Raw genomic sequence first — 6,612 nt, 5'->3', positions numbered from 1 at the left:
GAGAAATTCTGCCATAAAGAGAAGAGCTGTTATAGAACAAGGTGATTAAGCATTTTAGGGAGCCAGGTGTGAGTGCCTCAGTTAGTTTTATTACAAATTCTTGACATAAAGTCTTCATTGTCAAGACAACAAGTGGAATAAATTATCTCGCTTCTTCCACTTGCTCTCCAAGCCCCCAATCCCATTTTCTCCCGCTCCTTATCAATTAGAAGTGCTGGTCTTTGCGCCTAGGCACTGGCTTCCTGCTGGGGTATCACCTACCTGCCTTCGAATATTGCTTTGTGCAACCCCTGGGTAGACAGATTTGGGAGGTAAGGAGCACATTACTTGAGGAGCATGACCAGTGTGGGAAAGATCAAAGAAACACCTGCATCAGAGCAATGCTTTCTCCGTAGCCGGTCACGTGCGGGAAGCAAGAAGGCACGTGACTTCTGCCGCTGTGGTCTAAACTAAAAGTTGGATTCTCTGCTCCCCTGTCATCTTCCAATAGCTGAGGTTAAACTGGGTGGTTATTTTCTTTTTCTCTGGAAGAAACCTTCTGAACTATAGAAGGATGTAACTAATGAAACTCTACATCGCTCACGGAGTTAACCAAAATGTTTTCATCTCTAATTAAGAAAATACATAAAAGAAGAAGATTGCCATTTGCAACAACATGGATGGACTTTGACTGCGTTATGCTAAATGACATAAGTCAGAGATAGACAAATATTGAATGATCTCACTTATATGTGAGATCTAAAAACACTGCACTCATAAAACAGAGAGTAGAGTGGTGTTTGCCAGAGGCTGAGGGATGGGGAAAATAGGGAGAAATTGGTCAAAGAGTATAAACTTTCAATTATAAGATGAATACATGCCAGATTTAATGTACAGCATGGAGAGTACAATTAAAACTGTATTGCATATTTGAAAATGGCTATGACAGTAGAGTTTTACTGTTCTCACCATAACAGCAAAATGATAATTATGGGAAGTCAAGGATGTGTCAACTAGCCTGATTGTGGTAAACATTTCTCAATATATACATGTATCAAATTATCACACTGTATACCTCAAGCTTACACAATGTTATATGTCAATTATATCTCAATAAAGCTGCGGGGGTGGAGAAGTAGAAATTATAGTTCTGTACCAACATTTCCCTCTGAAATAGGAAGCTACCCAAATAGAGTTGCCAGATAAAATATAGGACATACAGTTAAATGAGAATATCAGATAAATAACATATTCAATATGTCCTGAATATGGTATGGCACATACTTACATTAGAAACTTCTTTGTTTATCTAAGATTAATTTTAATTTGGAATCCTGTACTTTTATTTGCTAAATCTGGCAATCCTATGCTCAAAACCCTTCAACCATGAGAACAACAACACACAGTCCTAAGGCTTACAGATTCAGTGGGTATGAAAGCCAAGAGAATATCGAAGTTTTCCAACTTGATGTCCAAAATAATAAAATGCATGCACTCACTGCTCCAGAATTTAGCTTGCTCTTTTCTTCAACACTCCTGTAATGAGAGAAAGCAGCTCAGTCTTTGAGAGAGCAGGCGGACGAAAGCTGACAACATTCAACACGGTGCTGTTTTTGACAGTTGCTCGCTCTGCCTGTTTTTCTGAAAACAGTTCAAGCTTGGCTTTTTAGAAAATGCCTTCATCCAGCCAGGCATATTCCCGACAGTTGTGTTTATTTCCAGAGATCCACCAATCAGAGAACACCTTCTGTCCCCAAATAAAATATGTTTCTAATTCTAACATGTCAGCCCTCCATCCCCAAACGACACCTCCCCTGTTTATTATAGACATAGATCCTTATCAGATGTTTTTCCCTCTAAACATTGCCCCTAACTCCCACGCCTCACCCTCATCAGCCAGCCATGCAATGAAAAATGAGCATCTTTAGGAAAAAACATATTATGTTCATGAAGTCGATTACAATAGACTACAACTGTGCATTCACCTTTTGCAATGAAAAAAATGTATATGTGCACAAAAGCAGGTTTAGAAGAAGAGACACCAAAATGTTAACAACGATCGTCTCTGGGTAGAGAGATTTATGGATGATTCCGTTTCTCCATGTTATTTATTTACCCTAGCAGATACTTTAGTCTCAGCCCTCTTCTCTATATTTTAAACTCTCCAGGTCGTTTCTCAGGGTGAGGGTGACACATCATTGATCAACCACTTTGAAGCAGAGCTTCTCAAATGTCACAGTACCTAACAATCATTTAGGGAGCTCCTGAAAACGCAGGCTCTGGGCCTGCCCCAAAGACTCCGATTTAGTTAATTTCAGGTGAGCCTCCTGAATCTGCATTGTAAATTCCCCCTCCTCCCATTTTAACCTCGCGGACTACAGGCCCTTTCGAGGAATATAGTACTGACCTACTGCTTGGTTGGTCACCGTCTACAAGTCTCAAATGCATGACCATAGTGGAAATTTACCTTGGCTACTGATGCCAGAATTCAGTCATCTTTAAAAATTACACATACATACATACATATATATAACATATAGTATATATAACTTACTGTGTATATGTGTGTGTACTACATATGTACTATGCATACATATATATACCTAGATATGTAATTTTTATGCATAACTCAAGTCCATTTAATTTCCATTTAAGAGATGAAAGTGTTTGGGGTGGAGGCTCTCCGCCACCAGCAAACAGATTCGCAATGTCTGCGTGATTCTTGGGATTTCTCCTAATTCGGATCATTATTTCTTCTGTTTCCTAGCCTTTTTGTTTGTTTGCCTGTAGTAAGGGCGCAGTAATTCTTTGTTCGGTGACGGAATGGATGAGTTGGCCTGTCACGTGGCACCCTCCAGAGTCAGGAAAGTAAGGGGGGCATTAGCACCTGCCACTCTGCTGGACGCCCAGCCACGCACTCTGACAGCAGGCGTCACACCCTCGTGGCTTCTCAGCCCTGGGAAGGAGGGACAGCTCCCACGGTGGCTAAAGAGGAAGTGGATGAACCACACGAATTGAACCCTGGATCCTACCTTCGTTCTGTCCGCTCTTTGATGCTGGCGCACAGACCAAAGACCCAAGAGAATAATGAGCAGCAGTCTTCACGGCAAACAAGCCTGAAAGCGTCAAAGCAGCCTTGCGTGGTGTGGGGAAGATGACAAAACTCCGGTCTCTGATTTAAACAAAAAACTAACAAACAAACACAACTATCCTGGCTGTGGATCATCATTTGAATAAAAATCAAATGACTTAGGATCTGTCCAAAATGAAGGATGTTTTAATACTTTGTGTGTAAAAACACTGATAGTTTGCTTCTTTTTTATTAAACAGATTTTATTATTTCTCGGAATCTTGTCGGCATAATCGTTTTACGGGCGGATGGAACATCCAGCCCTGCCGCTGCAGGAGGTCCTTCACGGCGACTACCTTGTGGCACTTTCACTGTAATTAGGTTTTCGCTGAGGATTTGTCCCCGGGTCTGTGTAATAAATGAAATATGACCAGAATTTAAATTTGTCAATGACAAGCAAGCATCGTGTGTAAACACAACAGGGCTGTGAATTCCAAACCACGGGCTGCTGCTGGGGGGCAGATGCTCTGAAAATTAAAATAGAAATAAAACTACTGACTGGCAACCGAAAAGTGGCCCCCAAAGAAAGCGAATTTCTCCTAACACCCGTGCATGATTCTTCTACCCAACAGTGCAAGCTCTTGAGTACGACTTCAGCGAGAAACTGACAAAGAGCTTCTCAAATGTCACAGTACCTAACAATCATTTAGGGAAACTGACAAGTCAAGGAGGAAGCAATAGATTTGTGTTAAAGTAATTCTACACAGGGCTCTGATCTCTTGCCCTACGAATTCCTGTGTTCCTTGAGGCCAGATCAAAAGGAGTTTGGACATGGTGGGCATTGTCTGCTGGTGCTGTCCTGAGTGGCTCAAGGATAGATAGATTTGGGGACAGTGTCTGTTGTCTCCCAGCAGCTACTACCTTCGCTGATCTGACTTCAATAATTGCTCCTATGGGGCCCTCTGCCGACCGTTTCTTGTATAGGAAACAATTTTAAGAGTGCACTGTTGAGGTTACTGACAAATCATTTACTTCACTAAAACCACCACAAAACAAAAGCAAACCTTTTGAATTTGCGTGTATAAGAAGCCCTAGGCAAGGAAAAAAAGGGACTCACACTTTTTCAAACTTACGGAGCACCATGCATTTCTTCATGCAACAAATCTTTCTCGAGTGTCTCTTCGGTCAGACGCCACATTTTAGGCACTCTCCAGGAAGGAGATGTGTCACGATGAGGCATGTGGCAGGGCTGGGGCAGCTTTCAGGGAGGGCTTCCCTGAAGGAGGGACATTTGGGTTGAGATCGAGAGAGAAGAACATTCCAGGCAGAGGGGACAGCCTGGCAGATGGGAGGGCTTGAAAGGATGCCCGGCCAGGCTGGGGTGCAGAGAGGGAGGGGGAGCCTAGGGCGAGAGGAGGCTGAAGGAGAGGGCAGGGGCTGGACCACGCCAGGGCCACAGAGGCTGCGTTGAGGCTCCCGGTCCCTCCTGACACCTGCGGGAAGCCACTGAGGGCTCTTAAGCACGTGGGGGATGGGAAAGGTGGAGTTCGATATGCTCCCAGTGGCGGTTTTGGAAAGACGCCCCTGGCTTCGTGGTGGAGAGCAGACTGAAGGAGGCACAGAGTAAACGCAGGCAGTCTGGTCGGGAGTCTAACACAGCAGTGCACGTGAGGAATGGCAGGGCCTTGCTTCAAATGGTGGCAGAAGAGGAAATGAGATTAGAAAGCATTGCGATGGGTGATCGATGGTAATGGAGGTGTAGGGACGTTAAACGTGGCCTATATCATCTCATTTAATTGTCAGAGCCTTGCAAAACAGCATTGTCCTCATTCTGCACATGAGGAAACTGAGGCTCAGACAGGCTTGGTGTTGGCTTTGAGATTGTTCGGCTGGAAAGCAGCCGGGCCATATGCCTACTAATCCCGCGGGGTCTCGGAGCTCTGACGGGCTATTTACTCAGAAACTCATCTCGCCCACATCCTCTCAACGTATCCCCCTGTATTCTTGAGACCATTCAAAAATGTTTGCTCTATTCGTTCCCTTGTCTTGCTTTCCTGCTAGACTGTGAGCTTGTCAAGGCCTGGGCCTTGTTTGACCCTGTAGTGCCAGCACTCAGGCCAGTGCCTGGCTCAGAGTGGGAACCAGGGAGCGTTTGTTCAGTGAATGAGAAACTTTCGCCAGTCTTCTACGGCAGGGAGCCGGTTGGAGGGCAAAGTGTGTTTTAAACAACAATCTCACTTTGCCAAATCCTCTCTTACACCAGGACTTCAGTTGGGGGATTTTTGCTGGAATGCTCAAAAAGGACTTTCGAGAAAGATCTAGAAGTTTCTAGTAGCCTAGTATGGTTAAAAGGGCACGAGCTTTGGAATTACATGGCTCTGGATTTACATCCTAGCTCCTCGGTTTATAAGCTGCACTTATCTTCTCTGAGTATTCGGTGTCCTCATGTGTAAAACGAAGATAATTTGAGTATTTACTTAATGCGCTGTTGTGAAGATTGCATCTTATTACCTGTACAAAGGCACCTGCGTATATAAATTCCCTGTTTTTGCAGAAAAGAAGGGTCAGAGATTCATGGTCAGCCAAGAAAGTGGAGGGAGCTAGGAATTTCATTCTACTTGGCCTCAAAGTTCCTGTCACTTACTGTAGTTTATTCTGGAAGGAGGAAAGAGGAAGTTAGCTCTCTGGGGGTCCCTGACAAGCTGACAGATGTTCCCTGGGGCAGCTTTCAACAGGGAGCTGCTGCTGCTGCTTCTTTTCTTCTCCTCCTCCTCCTCCTCCTTCTTCTTGTTATTGTTATTATTTTTTGTAATTTACAGTTCCTCCTCCTCCTCCTCCTCCTCCTTCTTCTTGTTACTGTTGTTATTATTTTTTGTAATTTACATTAAGATTTAACATCAGTGACTCCATTTGGGGCCCGTTGTCTTGTTTTTAACAACATATATACTTCATGTATACATGAGGGATTCACATGATACTGAGTGACTCTGCAGGGTGGCCCAAGCCAACGGCTTTAATACCATCTTCTGCTAAAGACAAAAGAAAGATGCTGGGAGGGAGGCCAGTTACGAGAGGTGACCAGGAAAAGCACAGTAAAGGTGGGTAAGGTTTGCTATGCAGATTTAAGTAAGTGCCTTCTGCACTGATAAGAGTTTCTTGTGATTTAGAGTCACCCTCCTCTTCCTGACACAGAGAGGGAGATAACTTACAAATGGAGATTTCCTTTAAGTACACATCTCTTATAAAAAGGAAACTTCTGCTGTTTTCATAACTTCTCCTGTATCTGCAGTTTCTCAGAAATCATCAGCTCAAAATAACTCTTTTGCCAAAAAGGCATCTTTTGGGGTGGCTTATTCTCCTACCCTTTGCCATTATATTTTATTGTTTCTGAATATAGTATGACATATTACAGTTGCTTATATACTTACTGCACAATTATGAGGTCCTTTAAAACAAATGCCTAGTATACAGAAGGAGCTCAATAGTTGCCGCTGAAAGTTTTGATGTCTTATATTTTTCCCCCTGCAATTTTTTTCCCCCCAACTCCTCAATCCTCCACTCCC

The sequence above is a fragment of the Pteropus alecto genome, unplaced genomic scaffold (genome assembly GCF_000325575.1).
Source record: "Pteropus alecto unplaced genomic scaffold, ASM32557v1 scaffold40, whole genome shotgun sequence".
NCBI lineage: Eukaryota > Metazoa > Chordata > Mammalia > Chiroptera > Pteropodidae > Pteropus > Pteropus alecto.
The sequence above is the reverse complement of the archived record's forward strand: the minus strand, read 5'-3'. Positions refer to the sequence as shown.